The 18,963-nt window shown below is 42.7% G+C and overlaps 1 protein-coding gene across 2 annotated transcripts in view; it reads left to right on the top strand.

Annotated features, from left to right (window-relative positions):
• Positions 1–8,783: 8,783 nt before the first annotated feature.
• The window catches only part of OSBPL10 (oxysterol binding protein like 10), a 173,805-nt gene continuing 163,625 nt past the window's right edge, over positions 8,784–18,963 (top strand). The window contains exon 1 of one of the 2 annotated variants that reach the window (XM_030551009.1): positions 8,784–8,812. The gene's annotated coding sequence lies outside the window, so the exon portion shown is untranslated. Of the gene's footprint in view, positions 8,813–11,523; positions 11,549–18,963 lie in introns of those variants that run through there. The other variant, XM_030551008.1, reaches the window with a different exon arrangement.

Below are 18,963 nucleotides of genomic sequence, written 5' to 3'. Positions count from 1 at the left end.
GGGGAGGGAGGACAGGCAGGGGTGTGTGTGGGGAGGATGCCAGAACAACAGGCATCATGGAGGAAATGTTGGGAGAAGAGTCGACAGTGATTGGGGATACTGCCAAATTAGCAATCAACATTTACCCAAAAGAGCCACAGTAGTGTGAATTCACTGTTTCATTTACTATAGTGTTATATATTCATATTTAAACAGTATGGTGGGGAAATATTTAATAATATAGATAAATAAAAATAAAATTCTCACAGCAAAATGACTGACGAAGTATTATTTTATCAACTACAATGGTAAATAACATAGTAAAAGCAGCCTGATTTAATTATTAACCAATCACACAGTGTTTTAATATGTGCTGCAAAGAGCTGCAGGAGACACCATAAAGACCCAGTTGCAGCTCAGAAGCCTCAGTCTGAGTATCACTCCGTTAGTCGATCACAATTTATCAGGCTCAGTACAGGAGTGACTGGATGAAATTCTCTGGTCTGTGATATACAGGTCAGACTAGATGATCTAATGGTTCCTTCTGGCCTTAAAATCCATGAGTCTGCAATAGGTGCATAGGAGAAAGGCCTAAGAGAACATGGTATTGTTTGTGCTGTGTTCCGCAGATTTGATTTTCAGTGTTTATCTGCATACACTTCTGCTGCATTCACTAGGTGCAGTTGTATTGAATGGAGTGGGGATTAGTTGGAGCAGTTTAGCAGAACTGTTACTGTGGGAGGTGATGGGGGGGAAGAGGGGAGCTGAAGGGGGGTTGCCGGTGGGTGCTCAGCACCCACCACTTGGTGCCTATGCTCATTTGGGCCTACCTGCTCCGACATAGGGGAGCTATGCCAAATCTATAAAGCTCTCAAAAACGTTTTCATCTTTTGAAACTCAACCATGCTTTGACACCTGAGACATTTTGTTCCAGTTAGGAGAGGTCTGGAGTGCACTCAGACACAATGCAGAAGTATTTAGCTTTCCTAACCTGGTCAAAAATAGTTTGCTGTATTTTTCTTGTAATCCTGCTGATAAATTCACTTTGAATTCAGGTTGATAAGTATGTCACCTTTATGGTATCAGCCCTAATCGCTTCCACATGATCTCACAACACAATATCATACCTTGCAAGCAATTCAAGTAACCCCTTCAAGCTCCCTTTCCCCCCCACAAATCATCATTACAAGGACTGTCTAATTTCTTGTCTGAACCTGTCATAAACAGATAGTTAAGGGTTAATGCCTCTTTTACCTGTAAAGGGTTAAGAAGCTCAGTAAACCTGGCCGACACCTGACCAGAGGACCAATAAGGGGACAAGATACTTTCAAATCTTGGTGGAGGGAAGTCTTTGTTTGTGCTCTTTGTTTTGGGGGTTGTTCGCTCTTGGGACTATGAGGAACCAGATGTCAATCCAGGCTCTCCAAATCTTTCTGAATCAGTCTCTCATGTTTCAAACTTGTAAGTAACAGCCAGGCAAGGCGTGTTAGTCTTATTTTTGTTTTCTCAACTTGTAAATGTTGCTTTTTGCTGAGAGGATTTTACCTCTGTTTGCTGTAACTTTGAACCTAAGGTGAGAAGGGGTTCCTCTGGGCTATATGAATCTGATTACCCTGTAAAGTATTTTCCATCCTGATTTTACAGAGATGATTTTTACCTTTCTTTCTTTAATTAAAAGCTTTCTTTTTAAGAACCTGATTGATTTTTCGTTGTTTTAAGATTCAAGGGGATTGGATCTGGACTCACCAGGAATTGGTGGGGGAAAGGGGAGGGGGATGATTAAATTCGCCTTGTGTTAAGATCCAAGGGGTTGAATCGGTGTTCACCAGGAACTGGGTGAAAAAGCCTCTCAAGGCTGCCCAGGGAGGGGAAGGTTTTGGGGGGACAGGAAGTGTTTCAGACACTGAAATTTCTGGATGGTGGCAGTGTTACCAGATCTAAGCTAGTAATTAAGCTTAGAAGTGTCTATGCAGGTCCCCACATCTGTACCCTAAAATTCAGAGTGGGGGAGGAATCTTGACAACCTCTCACTTAAATATAGCAAAATATCCAGGAGATGATGCAAAATATTGTACCATGGTATCTGACAGCAGGTTTGCACATCTTTGTCAATTGTGCAATCCCTTTCCAGCTGTTTTTCAAGTTCCATCCAGTAAGCGATTGCCTCCCGATGTTCCTTCGAATGTTCTGTTGGCATTCTTACTCACTAAACTAGAAAAAGTTTGTGAACCCAGCTTTATGGCTTGTAAAAGAAGATGAGGAATTTGGCTGGAAAAGCAAATAAGCAAAACAGAACAAAGAGGCAAGAGGCAAACTGTTGATCCACTTGTGCTAGCTCATCTCCAGCTACTGCACTAAAAATATCAATGTGGACATTGTGGCACTGGTTTGAACTAGCTGCCCAAGTCCAGCGCTGCCCAATCCCCTTGGTGTGAGCTCAGGTGTCTAACCCGAGCCATCACTAGCGCTGCAATGTCCACAGTGTTAGTTTGAAGGCTTGTCTACACTGGCAATTTACAGCACTGCAACTTTCTTGCTCAGGGGTGTGAAAAAGCACCCCCCAGAGTGCAGCAAGTTTCAGCGCTGTAAAGTGCCAGTGTAGATAGTACACCAGTGCTGGGAGTTGCACTCCCAGCACTGGTAGTTATGCCCCTCATGGAGGTGGTTCTCTCCCAGCACTGCGCTGCGACCACACAAGGCACATTAAAGCACTGCCCCAGCAGCGCTTTAGTATTGCCAGTATAGACTAGCTCTCAGTCTGCTAGCTTGAGCTGAGCTAGTGTGAGTCTGCCTAGTTGTGTTTGGAATCACAACTTCCAGCTGCAGTGTAGACAGTCATATCTTAAGCAAGGCCTGACAATGTCATTTGGAGCCTGAATACAACCAACATTGCAGGCATAACTCCCCATTAGGGAGTAAATTTACATTTACATTAGGGAGTAAATTTACATTGCTGGCATAACTCCCCATTAGAGTAAATTTACATTTACTTCAGAGGAGAATCTGCCCCGCTGTGTGTATCCCTCCCTCCCACTCCCAGATAATGTAGGCAATGTGTGTGAATATTTGTATTGAGCTATATACTCTGTTGTAATTGATTCACTGTATATTATTTTACTAAAATACACTCTTCATGTTTATTAAACTTTGTATGGTCTCTGTGTTAAATATTCACACACAGTGCACACATGATCACTGAGTATACATGAATACTCATACAGTGTGTTGATTAACATACAAAGAGTATGAAGTTATATATATATATGTATAGGTTAACACAGAGAATGTGTTGGCTTAAAGCAAAATGAGAACGTAGAGTAAAATAACACTAAATTTATAGGTTAACACAAATATTCACACAGTCCTTACTAATAAACAAATTAATCACAGAGAGGGGTGATTCTTCTCCCGGGTTACATAAATCTATGCCCTGGGTGGGTGACTCTATACGCTCTGTGTGAGTATTAATATGTACCCTGTGTTGTGATAATTTATGCATTGTGTGTGAATATTTACATTACTTTGGAGCTTCTATGTTTGTGTGTGCATGCAGTGTATTACCTATATACATCCTATCTGTTGTGAATTCTGTGCATGGCTGTTTCAAGCAGAGAGGAAGGCTAATGCAATGGTTGGGGCACTAGCTTGGGATACTTGGGTTCAATTCCCTGCTGTGCCACAGAGTTCCTGTGTGATGTTGGGCACGTCATTTAGTCTCTCTGTATCACAGTTCCCTATCTGTAAAGCAGGAATAATAGTACTTACCTACCTACGGTGGTGTTGTAAGGATAAATACATTAACAAGATTGTAAGGTGCTCAGAAACTATGTTTAATAGGTGCAAATAAGTACTTAAGCTATTTAAACACATCTGGGCCCCCTGCTTATCCCCTCAATTGGGTTGCCTGTTTAATTATTTGTCCCGCTCCTGCTTATAATTGTAATTGGATATTATTGTTTCATTTATTTTATAAAAGTACATACAACTTCTATTAATGAGGATATGTTGACTGGGAGTACCAAGAAAGCTGACTGAGGTGGAGGGATTGGTTGGCTGTGGGGAATGAGAGGACATAAAAATAAAGAAGCAGTCACCTGGTGAAAGGACTCCATAGAAGATCCAAGTTGGGGACAGAAGAAACGATAAGGAGAAGAAGGGGGCCCTGGAAAAAGACCTAGTCAGAGGCAATATGAAGTTTCCCGAAGAGGGCTGATGATCCTGCTCAGCGCAAGGGGCTGTACTTGATGACCTCTCAAGTTCCTTTTCAGCCCTACATTTCTATGTTGAAGCCCTCAGTTAAAAGCAGCATGAAGTGGGTAGGAGGATGTGGACCTGCAAGAACTCCACAATATGGAACAGCGTAAGCGGACAGGAGGATGACCTCAATCGGGGCAGCTGGTGAGGCAACTGGTAGCCAGCAAAGGAAGCATAGTTGGCCCTCTCTCCTGCCCACCAACTCAAATATAAAATATCTTTCTTCCCCACCACCACTTGCTCCCATGTGTCTCATTCAGCTGTCAGGAGATTTCCTCAGTGTCAGACAGTTTTAATCTGCACAGGGCTAGAGCCTAGGAAGTAAGCAATCTTCAGCTCCATAATTTAAGGCACAACCCAAGCTCACTTTACCCACTCTTTACATGATGCCTGCAAGAGGAGTGAATAAGCCAGCATAGAACTCTAGCACCGTGTCTGCTTGTGGCGGCCTCCTGCAACCACAGGTTCTGCAGCCTCTCAGAACTGGCCCAGACTTTCCAGGATGATATGTACACTCTATTGTTTTTCCACACTCCTTTGTGTCTGATATGTCTAGATACTTATATGTTCCCCATTGTTGTAGCATCTGAGTGGCTCAGATTTATTAATGAATGTATCTTCACAACACCTAAGAGACAGGGAAGTATTACCATCCCCACTTTACAATGGAAAACTGGGAGATTAAGATTGCCCAAGATCACACAGGAAATCTGTGACAAAAGCAGGTGTTGTACTCAGAGCTCCTGTACCTGAAACACAAGTCCTCTCTCACTGCAGGTTTATCATTTGTTTCCATGTGCTATATACTCAGTGCTGGGTACCTTTGTTATACACTTTGTATTGAAGTAGAGCACTACCCTCTCTGTGTTATGCATTTATAGCTGTGCACACAGTGTGTGTGTTGTGGTTAGCTTGCCTCTGCAACGTTACCAGCTCTGGTGATTTGATTGTCTCACATTGTTTGTTTTTTTCCTTCAAGTCCTCGCTGTTGAAACAAAGAGACTGCATGTATCAGAGGGGTAGCCGTGTTAGTCTGGATCTATAAAAAGCGACAAAGAGTTCTGTGGCACCTTAAAGACTAACAGAAGTACTGGAGCATAAGCTTTTGTGGGTGAATACCCACTTCATCAGACACATGTGGTGGAAATTTCCAGAGGCAAAGAGACTGAATGATTATTATTTGTATTATTGTAGCACCTAGGAACCCCAGTCATGGGCCGGGTCCCCAATGTGCTAGGTGCTGTACAAATATAGAACAAAAAGAAAGAGCATCTCAGCTCTCATTTCTTTTTAAATAAAAAGTTTCTAGCCCTCATAGTTGTATAGAAAAGCTTGAAAAGATGACCTAAGTGCATCCTATAAGCTCGGAAACAAAAAGCCAAAGAACCCCTCCAACTTATAATTAAAACACCCCATGATTTTAAGCCAATCTCATGATTTTGGTAGATTTACAATATTTGACTCATGATTCTTGAATGGAGATGGCAATACTGCTTATGTATATGTGTGTGTGTGTGTTGTGCATTCTTCTGTATATGTGTTGTGGTAGGTACTCTGTGTGTTTTGAAGTATTGTGTTGTACACTCCTCCCACTGGCTGTCATGCGTGTACAGTGGGAGGTAGTGCTGCTGTGTGAAATGCTGCGTGCTGTGCACTCCTCTCTGGATGGTAGTGTATATGGATGTGGTGTGTTACACACTATGCTGTGCTCTTTTCACTGGTAGTGGTGCTTTGTGTTACACACAATGCTGTGCATTCCTTCCTGGCTGTTATACAGTGTGCATGGTGTGTGTTGTCTGGTGCTGCGTGTTACACACCAAGTTGTGCTCTCCCCCATGGCTGTTACGTGGTGTGTGTGTTGTGTGCTGCTGCTGTGTTTTTACACACCGTGCTGTGCATTCCTCCCTGGCTCTCACTCCGCGTGCTGTGCTCTCTCGCAGGCCTGGCTTGGACTCTCCTAGGCCGGGCCAGCAGCCTCCCGAGCGAGTGCCAGCCAGGGCGGCGATTCCTGCGTCTCTCCGGGCTGGGGGCGGTTCTGTGGCCGCCGCCCCCACTTGCTCTAGTAACCGGCGGAGGGGGCGGGCTCGGCGGCTCCCCTCACTGGCCCGGCCACTCCCGCTCCGCGCGTGAGTCAGGCATTTCCCGGGAACTCGCAGCAGCCGCGGCCGGGCAGGCTCCATGGAGAAGGTGGCGGCGGCGGCGGCGGCGGCGCAGGGCGGCAGCAGCGGGGATGGAGGCGCCGGCAGCAACAGCAGCAGCCGGAGCAGCAGCCGCCCCACGTCTGCGGGCTCGTCCCCCTCCTCCGTGGGCCGCGGGCTGCCGGGCCGGCCAGCGGCGGGCAGGCTGGAAGGAAGCGGCGGAGGGAGCAGCAGTAGCCCGGGCTCGGCAGCTGCGAGTCCGGGAGGAAGCGGAGTGGGGCCGGCGCTCGGCAGCGGCCGCAGGAGGGAGCCGACGCTGGAGGGAGCGCTCAGCAAATACACCAACCTTCTCCAGGGCTGGCAGAGCAGGTAACTCCCGGCCCCGAGTGGGGGGCTGCCCCCCGAGAGACCCCGGTCCTCGGCTCGCCCAGACCTCGGACGCGCCGGTCCCCCAGAGATGCTGCTCTTTAGAGCTGGCCGAGAGACCGCTGGCCCGTTAGGCCGGCGGAGCGGTGTGTGTGCAGCTCGGCCACTTGCCCTGGGGCAGATCCCTCCTTTATTCTTCTACATGGGTGAGGTGATCTCCTTAGTATTTTCATTGTCATCGATTTTATGGGAAAAGGGGAGCCGAGGGGATCATGTGCCTGGGCTGGTACATCTTCATGGTGGCAATTTTGCAAGCGGGGGCTGGTAGGTAGCCTGGTGTTTGAACATATAATGTAAAAACGTTTATGGTATGTGTGTATTTAGGGAGTTAGAGCAGTGGTTCTCAAACGTTTGTACTGGTGGCCCCTTTCACATAGCAAGCCTCTGTGTGGACCCCCTTATAATTTAAAAACGTTTTTATATTTTTAACACCATTATAAATGCTGGAGGCAAAGTGGAGTTTGGGGTGGGGGCTGACAGCTCTCGACCTCCCATGTAATAGCCTTGTGACTCCTTGATGACTCCCTGAGGGGTCCCAACCCACAGTTTGAGAACCCTGAGTTAGAGGGATGGAAGAAACAACTTTCTGTGCATAGTGCATGTGACATGTTTCCTCCCTCCTCCCAACCTTGTTCTGTAGGAATACTAGGAAATAGATCTAAACTATATACTGTAGTGTATTACTTTTGGCTTCCTTGTTCTGCAAAACTTTAAAAAACCCCCCAACAACTATGGAATAAAATATTCTGCCTCAGTTAAGAAACTAGCACTGAGAAGTAAATAGAAAAATAGTATTTTCTGTGGTGATCATTTTATTGGAGGCGGGAATGAGACAGTTCATACAAAATAAAGTTTTAATTTCATTATGTCCTGATTTGACAAGTCTAATTTATTTTTGTCATAGACACAGAGACTAAGATCCTAATCCTGCAGTTTCTTGGGTATGGACAGACTACTGCGCAGGCAAGGAACCTCACTGACTGCAATGGGAATCTGCTCATACCCAACACAGTACAGGATCAGAGCCTAAATTGTTATTACAACTGGGATTGTGGCCCTAATAGTGCTGTACTGGGGTCTATTGTAATGGAATTGGTCAGAGAGGATTTATTATTATTTATTTTTCTTTCACTTCTGGTTATCAAACTTCATCCTCTTTCCCTTTTATTTTAAGTAGCTAGATTTTTGTACTTATGAAAGGTACTGGAGCAGCTGTGGAGAGTGAGGACCTTTACCTATAGAACAGGGTAAACTTCCACACAGGACCTTTTCTGTATCAGGCAATAAATTTCTACTGTTGCTGACATCAGGGTGCCTAGCCAGTGGTAACAGTTGTGGAAGAAATAGTGCTGTTAATGTTCAGCAGACCATGGTGTTTTAACACTGTGTCATTTAGATATGCAACAGTGTTAAATGACAAAGTAGTAAAAATGCTAGAGTCCATGGGAGCATTATCACTGCTGGAGCTACCAAAGTTACTGTCACTTATGGAGCTGAATCAGAAGTGGAAGTGGTGGAAAACTTCCCCTCCCTGAAACTGCTACTGTAGACCTAGTTATAGCATTCCTCATCCCCAGGCTGGAAAGTGTGCACAGGATATTACCATACTACAGAGTGAGCATCATATTGTTTCTTGTGATTTCATTAAATTTTGTGAAATCTTTGATTACACATATTTTACAGACAGGCATGTCTATAAAATGTTAATATTCAAAAAAACCTGAGGGTGAATATACTTTGAGTATTGAATAAAAGGTAACCAAATATCTAAGTATCTATTTGTCCTCTATTTTGCTGGGTACATAATTGGTGTGTTAATTTTTCCATAACAGCAACCTCCCAGATTTTTTTTTTTTTTTGGAACCTTTTCTCTGCAGGTTGACTATTTTTTCTTTTTCCTGTGAGAAGCTATCAATAGCCGAACAGCTACAAACAATTGAGCGATTCATTCCTCGTTTCCCTTTGTGTTATCATTTCCAGTAGGAAGCCCAGGAGGATTACCAGTGGATCATTTGGTAATATATATCTCCAACAATTTGTGATATTTGGCTATGGATTGCATCGCAATACTCTCTGATTAGCCATGTCCACCATATATGCATAAAATCACCTCTTTCACCACAGTTTCACCAACACTTATCACCATTCAATCTATATATTTTCTTAATCTTACTAGCGTCAGATTGAAACAGTATCAGACATAAATGTTCTTTTACTGTGCTACAGACAGAGATTACTGGTCTTCATTTCTGGATCAAACCTCATTTCTCTTGGGTAGTTTATATATCCAGGTCCTTTTCCAGCGTGTTGTGTATGGAGATTCTTTTGTTAGGAAAGTTGTCTGAAAAGATTGATCTAAATTAGTTAAATATTTTTTTGTTTCCTGAATGAACAGATACCATCATTTCTATTAAAGTTAGCATTCTGTGTGAAATATTTTTTCTAGAAAATTGAGAGACTAACTTGATAGTACTAGTACCACAGGAGAGTGAGCCAGTTAGAGTAAGATTTTTTTATCTCTAAATGAGTTAAACATTTAAAAGTCTCTGATGTGATTCGCGTTAAGATCTGGATTATTTGCAATAGGTGCCATTGGCAAAGGTCTCTAGTTCTATCCCAAGCCCATAGAGCAGCCTTTGGTAAAATATATGTATAAATTTCTGGAGAGAATGACTTAGAAAATTAATCCATGGTTGCTTAGCAATGTTTACGCTGCCACAACGTTCTTGTTCAATAAAGACCCAGCATTTCCCATGTTAGTGTTTCCCCAATCCACTACTGCTTTCTGACTTGGTTCCCTTGTTATAACTGCCAATAAATATGCTAGTTGTAGTGTGTTTGTGTTGGGGACACAAATCCTGGAACAACTGGATTGGTTCCATCAACTCATTTGGTAGGCCACTGACCTTCAATCAGGTGGTAACAGCTCAGTTGCTACTGTCATATGTTGGATTTGGTCAGGACTCTTGAAGGTTTAAAGTCTGTCTTCTTACCACTTACTCTTGAATTATTCAGTCCCCTACTTGGTGAAAATCTTCCTCTTTAAAAAACAACAACTTTTTGATAGCATAACTCTGAAAATTAAAGGCTGCCTTTGTATCTGACCCCTTTTTGTAAAAGTAATGAGTAATTTCTTAGATCTCAGTTGGGCAATGGGACGTATGTGGGTGGATCCTTGTCCAATTAAATGGTCTCTTCTTTGATCTAAGGGTCTGATGTCACAGATATGATTGCAGAATAGAGACCTCTGATGTTAAATTTTTTGGGGCATGGATTGTATCTTGATTGTGTTTGAACAGTACCTAGCATGATCAGATCCTGATTGGGTCTCTGGGCATTGTGGCAATTTAACTGTTAGATGGTAATTATAGAAGTCAATTTCCAAAAGTACAAGACATCCATTAACAAGAAACACAAAGGCATAATTTTAATTTATAATGCTTACCTTGTCTGAAAACATCAGGAGAAACTATACAATTTAAAATATGCTTGTTTAAATAATTCTGTTTTAACAGATTAAATGACATTGCAGCTTGTAGCAATCATGTTTCTTTTTTCATGCTGTGTTAGTACACTTTTTCAGTCACTATACTATGTTTATATTTTGTGTAACCTGTTTTTGCTCAAGAGGTTTATAATGTCAGTAGAGCAGTTCTGCTGAATTACAGTTGGGTTATTCAACCAGGGACCACAAACTATACTGAATCTAAAAGAATTTGTTTGGGGTGGAGGATTTTCTAGAAATCAGAGTTTAAAATAAGTTTTGCTTTTTGTTGGTACTGTATTTATCAAGTGTCTCTTTTTATAACACCCCAAACTCAGTTTATAGTTCAATATCAAGCAACTGTTTATGTGTTTATTTGACCTCTGGATATTTGTCATTTGGTCAGTACCATTTGTGGACTGGAGTCCTGGAGACACAGTTTACCAAAACTGTTATTCAGTTTAAAAAGTCAAATAATTTTAAAGGTGCCTAATCCAAATCCTGTGATTAGATATCAGTAGCTTTTATGTCAATTGGCCTTATCCACTAACCTATATAATCCTAGCACATTTAATGTTAAGGTTACCATATTATGCTCAAGTTGAAAAGCCTCTAGAATGCCCAACATCTATTTTTTGAATGCCAGGATTATCTTTTAAAATCTAAATGAAACAGAAATTCCTTTAGGAATGCAGTTACTATGAATAACATTTTCACTGATATTCTCTTTACAGATATACCACAGGCATTGCTATTTTAAAAAGGTACCCAACACAACTTATTGTTTGCTCTCTTTCAGTTGGCGTACTATATCTAGATTAATTTAAATAAAAAAATCTTTACTTCCATTAGCTGAAACAATTGCAGGTCTGAAGATGAATTGGTCCTCTTTGTGAAGTTACTTCATTTGGCATCCTGTTAAGCGAATCCTATGAGAGTATACTGACTTGTATTTAAAAAAAATGATTCTCTTCACTGCGATCTAGTAGCCTCAGAAACAGCCTGATCTGACAATGAGGAAGACTGTTTAGTTTAAAACATGCTGAAGGAAAAGTCACTCTCAACTTTTTTTTGTAATATTGGAGCAAGTACTTAAACAATAAACAAGATAGGGATGACTAAAAACCTATTTAGTAATATCAGTAAAATTCTTGAATTATTCAACTGGATTCATTAAATCCATCTGGGTCTACGCTGGCGAGAATCCAGAGAGCAGAAGAGCCAAATTTGGCCTGAAGCATGGGCACCTTAACGTGATCACACACCTGTGAGTGTCATGAGATGCTTAGGCGTCTAATCTTTCTGCTCTGTACCTGCTATAATTATATTCTCTGGAGTTGATGCACTGTCATAAAATATTTCTGATTGGATTTACTTCTTTCAGCTGTGTGGATTGAACAGAAGAATATGTCCCTATGGCATATGACAATTCTACTGCACAACCTGTTTTCAATCAGTTAATTTGGTATTAATGAAAGTATCCCTTAATATTCTTGTGGCTTACCATCCTGATCTTAAGTAGCTCAGCAAAAAATTCTAAACAAGTCCTGAAAATCCACGTGCTTGGGTCAAGTAGTAATCTTTCTATGCTAAACACAAATTCTAAGCGCATGTTCTCTCTCTCTCTCTCTCTCTCTCTCTCTCCTTTTTTTAAATGAAAATGTTTCTAGGCTTTTAAATCTGGAAGGTTTTCTTTGCAAACATGAACAAATCCCTGCATGCTGTTGGCCGGGCAAAGATCATTATGAATGTACAACTGCCACAGAAATAGATGAATTCTGAGTTCTTGGATATTATTATTTCTACTTTGTGTGGATGAGATGGGATGTATTCCATTCCTTATTCTTCTGAATTCTCTTGGACAAGACACTGCATTAAATCAGTTCTCCCTCGTATTTTATTTTGTAACTCAATAAATATTCTCTACACCACTTTTTTCAGTGTATCCTTAGTCTTCTCTTAGAGAACCATATCCTAACTGTCCTGTAACCTTTTTTGTTTCTTCTCCTCCTCCTGGGCATCATTGTTGAGTTAGCTATGCTGATTCCGCAACAGAGGCTCAGTGTAGGCTGTATTTTATTTTTAGTTGAGCTCACACTCCCGCTGCTGGAGTGCTGCTACAGTCCTGTTCATTGCCTCTTGCTAGAAGAGCAGTTGCAGTCCAACTGCTCTTACCTCAGAAATCAAGGGAAGTGTATTCCAGAAAAGAAACTAATACCCTCAATCCCAAACAGTTCTTATGTTACTGAAGAAATTGCTACCATGTCCTTTCATTGTTCTTATGATCTACCTCGTTTTCCCAGCTGTTGTGCAACTCTGACTATTCTTGCTGCTATGGCACCTCCTAAAAATCTCAGCAACCATTTTCAAGGGTGTTTTGCAGAACAGTGTTGCTATAATTGCTATTCATAGATATGGTAGGTGCTTTACAGACAAAAGAGAATAAGATCCCTAACTCAGCTTACAAGTAGACAAAGGATGGAAGACGTGAGCAAAATTGTACTTTATTTTTGGACTGTTTTGTGAACACTTTTCTCTTAAATTAGAGTTTATAGACCTTTTTGAAGAGCTCTATTTTGAGGAGAGACATAAAGGAAGAGGGGAGGCATAATAGATTGCATCAGAAAAGGCTCAGGCCATCACATAGCATGGAAGATGGCACAGAAACCAGCAGAAGTTGGCATTTAAACATAAGGAGTGAGAGAACAGAAGCAGGAGCTTGGAAGGTAAGAGCATGGAGCTTGATGTCAGAAGCAGCTTCAGTGAAGGGGTTTGAAGATGAGATAGATGTGGCTGAGCAGAAAGCAAGATAAATGACTTTAATGGGAGCATTCAGGATGGATCAGAAGGGGTAAGTCTGGGATTCCATAAAGAAGGAGGTTGCAGTAGTTGAGATGAAAATTAAGGCCTATGAGGGTTTTGATAGTGGACCAGGCAAATTTTATAGATGTAGAGGAAAACAGGATTTAGCAACTGCATAAATGTGTTGGAGAAGGAGAAATTGTGATCTAGTAGGACAGGAAGGATTAATTTAGGGCACACACTTTTTTTAAGGATTTTTCTCTTTTCCAAATCAGCCGTACTGACCACCTGCAAAGCTCCACGAACTATGGAATGGAGGTATCTGCAGTGCTTGGGAGTAGTTGAAACTCTACTACTTGCCATCTCCCTGGACAAAGCATAGTGGCAGAGCTGGTGAGAAAACTGAGGATGGATGGAAGGTGGAGGGAGTTGTCAGATTTTGCAAACACATTCCCCTCCCCCCCCCCTTTGAAATCTTGTTTTGCGGGAGACTTTGTGACTTGCTTTTCCATGACGTAGCAGATTAGGCACTCTGACCTCTACTGAAGCCTTGAGGTCGCTGTTGTGCATCCTTTTCCTGGGGGGTCTTTGTCTGGGGCAATCATGAGAAAAGTGTGCTTGAGCAGGTCAGGTTGGAAATTTGAATGAGTCTGAAACAGTGGAGGTGGACATAGGTGCTATGGTCCAACTTCTCTTTTGAGTGGTGCTTTTAAGGCCTATCTTCTCAATATTAGAACCCAGAAGATAGTCACCAGCAGATGTGAACTATATGATTAGAATTGTGTATGTATAGATGTGGGAGTAAAAATGTCTGCCCAAGAGAAACAAACTGATCATGAAATAATTATTGTCATGCTTCTAAATGTACAGAACAATTGAGAGTGGGGTAGAACCGGTATTTGTTTTGTTAGTGGGAACATATAACGCTTTTCAAGATTTTTTTTTTTTAATATATAAAATAACCCTGATAGGGTTGACCCTCTACCCATGGATAACTTTTTGCATGAAGGCTCCCTGAATCAGGGGATATGTATCCTGCATTTCTGTACAGTGCTGTGTGCAATGTTGTTAATGAATAATAAAAGTAACTTACAGCTGTCCTGCAAGACATACTGTACAGAGGTAAAAGACTCTGAGATACTATCATCTGAATCCAGCTAAAAAAACAGGCCACTGATATGGCCCAGTCTCACAGGAGCCAGAATACATACAAAAATCATCATAGATTATAGGGACTGTTGCTTGATCATAGCTGGAGCGGCCTTGGAGATTCTTGTATTAAGGGACTGCAGATGGAATAGAGGAGAGTGGGGAAGGTGAAAGGTAGAAACCTCCTGCTTACATTTTAGAACCTTGATTGTAATTCATACGCTTGTAACTGAGCAAATTAATGCTTTTGCCATACAAACATGTTGAAAAGGTGAGAGGACTAAAATGCTGCTGTAGTTTTTATTCACAAAATTGTCCCTGTAAATAAAGCTGTTTTTTCAAGTGCCAGTTTGTTTGTTTATCCTACTATATCATGTTGAAGGGCTGGAAATTATTAAAAGCAGTGCGTTCCTACTAACGGTGAACACACTGATGGGAATTTTTGCAAGGTGGACACCTGATAGCCAGCATATGTTATATGCTGCTGAAATTTTGTCACAAGGCAGAGTTTTAATTTCAAGTCAAATCTGGTATCTTTGCCAAGATTTTACTTGGAAAATACATATAACGAAGACATTCTACTGAACACTTTTTAAAAAAAAAATCATGTCCAAAAGTAAATTGTTTGATATATTCCCTGAGCTACTTTCTTTACCTTTTGCTCTCGGAAATGTATCTGGGATTTTTCCCCAATAGATACATCATTTGAGTTTAGGGTGTTTTTTTAATATAGAACTTATTTTTCGAAACTTTACATCTATAATTCTATTTTTAGATTTAATGGTAAACCTGCTTTTAAAAAATTGCATATCAGATAAATGATATTTCAGGAACACTGTCCAAAGAGAAAGTACACTTATGCATATAGATTCTTGACTGAAGCCTTTATTCTTCTGATAGCTTAATGACTAATGTATAGATATTCTATTCTTTCTGGGCCATCTTTGCTGGGAGAGTGGTTCTTCAGCCACTCTAGGAAAAATTCTGCCAGCCAGGATGATCAGAAACCTAGCTTATACCAATGAAATGTAGTTACCCGCTGCCTGCTAGGAAAATGTGTGTTCAGTTGTTCAGTACCTGTGCTCTGAAGCCTCCAACTTCAGTTTCCCTCTATGTATCTCTGAACACAAGCTCCTTTGAAATTGTAATAGAATGGTGGATTTGCAAAATAGATAACCTTATACTTCAGGGAGAGCATCTGCTACACGGTCAGCCATATGGAGTCTTCCTCAAGCAGCTAAGTGGAACCAGAGGCGGAATTTAGCAAATTAGAGGGCCAGCAAACAAATCCATCCATTTGTGTGTCATCCTTCAGTTGTGTTTACAACAAATGCTTAATAGAAGACTGCTTTCAGTCTCAGGTTGGAGCTAAGAAAAAGGATGATTTTGTGGTTAGAGAAGAGGTGGGCAAACTACAGCCCGCAGGCCACATCTGGCCCGTGGGACCATCCTGCCCGGCCCTTGAGCTCCCAGCCCCTCCCCTGCAGCCATGCCACTGCGGGGGCAGTGCTCTGGGCGGTGGGGCTGTGCGCTCCTTCTGAGCAGAGCGACAATGTGTCTAGTTCCGGCCTGGCAGCGCGGCTGCCGGACATGCTGCTCTGAGCGGCATGGTAAGGGGGCTGGGGGAGTTGGATAAGGGGTGGGAGGGTTCCGGGGGGGGCAGTAAGGGGATAGGGAGCAAGGGGTGGTTGGATGGGTCGGAGGTTCTGCGGGGGGACGGATGGTCAGGGAACGGGGTTGGATAGGCTTGAGGTCCCAGGAGGCCTGTCAGGGAGCAGGGGTGTGGCTAGGGGCTGGGTGACTGGGAACAGGGGAGTTAGATGGGGTGGGGGGTCCTGGGAGGAGCAGTTAGGGGAGAAGGAGCGGGGGCGTTGGGTGAGTCAGAGGTTCTGAGGGGGGCAGTCAGGGGGTAGGAAGTGGAAGGGGGCTGTTTGAGGAAGTACAGCCTTCCCTACCTGGCCTTCCATACAGTTTTGCAAGCCCAATGTGTCCCTCGGGCCATGAAGTTTGCCCAACCCTGGGTTACAGCATTTGTTGGGGACTCTGGAGATCCGGGTTCTGTTCCTGACTCTAGCCCAGGAATTCTGTGTCACTGTGGGCAAATAACTTATTTGTACCCTAGTTCTCCATTTGTCAAATCGGGATATCACTGTCTATGCCTTTTGTGAAAATTAATTTATGTATACAAGATGATCAGATAGTATAGTGATAGGAGCTGTAGAAAAATTAAATTTGAAACAAACAGGACCCAAACATTTCCAGTCAGTCAGTGCATCTGGGATTTGGGAGTGCATGTCAAACCAGAGCTGCAGTTTTGTTCCTGAGGGAGCAAAGTAAAACACGCAACGTACAGTAGCCTTCCTTCCACCGTGATGGCATGCTGAGCTTTCAGACAGTAAAAAGAAGTGGCAAATTCCCACAGTCAACATTAACATTGAAGCCCCATACACTCAGTTTTGCTCTGATTAGCTTCCCTTGCTGTTTGAGCAGCGATTCCTCTGGATAATACACCCTTTGTGTGGGGGGGTGTGATCAGAGGGAACACACACATGCACTTTTAGTTCATTTAAAAAATAATGTGAATACTTAGCGTTCGTGTTAAGACATAGGACAAATGACAGTGACTAAATTAAATATTAAAATCCATTGCCCCATACACTGGAGAGTATACATATACAATGTGTATATATAATACTACTTTATAAAAGGTTTTGCTATAAAGTCACTGGGGCAATTGTGTTTTCTTCATTGGATGTTTGCATCTGGGATTCAGTTTCTCCTGGGATAAATCACCTTAAACTCTAGCCTGTCCTCTGATAATACATTTAGAGAAAGCCAGTTAGCAGTCTGTATATAGAAGCTGCTGAAATTGGCCATAAGTTCTAGGTCTCAATGATAAAAAGAATATGATTAAAAAAATCAAAATATTACAGTGAGTAATGAAAATGGAAGTATTGCATTTAACCTCACAGCTGTAGGTGGATGATATAAATGCATACCCATAACCTCCTTTTAAAACACTCTGATATTTATCTTAAGGTTTGTGGTATTTTATAGCTCTGCTGTAAGAGATTTTCGTGTTTGTTGTGATGAAGTGCTAAGAACCCACAGCTGAACCAGCACTCTGGTCACTGTAAATCCAATTAGTTCCCTGGAGCGGGCCCGAGAGAGGGAAGGAATGGCTAATTACTAGATCAGCCTGGGCTGGGGAGAGCTAAGGTGCTAATTAGCTAGTTGACTGCCAGAGTAGAAAAAGGAGCATAGGAAGGAAGCACAGGGCAGGGAAGTGGGGAGAGAATGAGCACCAGTGCAAAGTTAAAGGGAGATCTCTGCATGGAGAGATCTCTTCCCCTCTCTTATGGTTATATGACACTTTAAACAGACTTGCTACACAGGACTGTGAGAGAGTGGTGGTTGATAAAACATGAAATGCGCAATGGTCATTACAAACCAGAGGTGTCAGAGCCGTTTGTATGAGAAGATGAGAGTGAAGGGCTGTGCCCTGTTACAAATAAGGACTTGTCCAGTATCTGCCTTATGCTTGCTGAGAAACTGACAGGAGAGTTGGTGCAAATGTTCTGCAGTCTGGGTGATGGAGGACATCATTGCAATGATTAGTAGAAGGAGATGCAGAAGACACTGGAGGCCTTTTAGCAATCCCACCACCTGGAGAGACAGTCCTTGTTTGCCTGGCAGGCTGAGCAACATAAAAGCCTACATGACTTTATTTGAGAGCACGGTCTTATGCAACAACAGTTACTTCAAGGTGTGGTGAGTCCTGCGATGGAGAATGGCGGCATGGCACAGGCACTAGGCCTCTGTAAGATGGTCCCTACCCTGTGGATGACCCCTACACATTTTTGGTTATTTTTGAAAGTAGCTATCAGTGCAGCTTGGGACAAGGGAACCTGGGCCCTCTGGCTAGGGCCCTGCTTGACGGGAAGCTCAAGTGGCCTACATGGCTGTGAGTGAGCATGGGACTATGTTGTGTTTAAGGTGGCCATCCTAGACTACATCCCAGACCACTGAAAAGTACGAGTGAAGGTTTCAGGCCATTAAATGGATTGGAGGGTTATGGCCCCACCACTTTGCCCAGAAACTGATGGACTGGGCGACCTGCTGGTTGAGGCTGGACCCTCAGATGGTGGATGAGCTTACAGATGCACTAACTGTAGAAGAGTTCCTGCAGAGTATCCCCAAGAACCAGGGTATGGGTTAGGGAGCATCAGCCGGTCGCTCTAGATCCTGCTTTCAGACTCTCAGAAGAATTCGCTGAGGCGGACAACCCCATGAAAGAGGACTGATAGTTCAAAGAACCACATCTAGGGAGGAGAGTCAGAGAAACCAATGTGGAAAAGATCATAGAAAAGAAGAGGGAAGAATTTAGGGGGACTCGGGCTGCAACTCGGGGTATTGTTGTTATTGGTGTGGGCACCAAGGAGACACAAGAAAGAGATTTATATGAAGTGTGGGTTTGCAGAGTTCTGCAGTTGGGTAGAGACTCATGGGCATAGATGGGAAAAGAAGCTACCTACTGTTTCTGTAAATATGGGGAGAAGGTATCAGAGGAGTCTAGTAGACAGTGCCTCAGCCTATGCATTAGTCAAGAAGGCATAAGTGAATCCCCACTGGATGCTCCTAGGAGCAAGACTGTGGCTTGGATCCATCCATGGTGATAAGAAACTCTGCCCTATGGCTGAGGTGCCCTTCTGGGTTTGTGGGAAGCTTAGA

Source organism: Gopherus evgoodei, chromosome 2, assembly GCF_007399415.2.
Source record: "Gopherus evgoodei ecotype Sinaloan lineage chromosome 2, rGopEvg1_v1.p, whole genome shotgun sequence".
NCBI classification, from domain to species: domain Eukaryota; kingdom Metazoa; phylum Chordata; order Testudines; family Testudinidae; genus Gopherus; species Gopherus evgoodei.
Note: the sequence above shows the minus strand (reverse complement) of the source record. Positions and strands in the feature narration are given on the sequence as shown.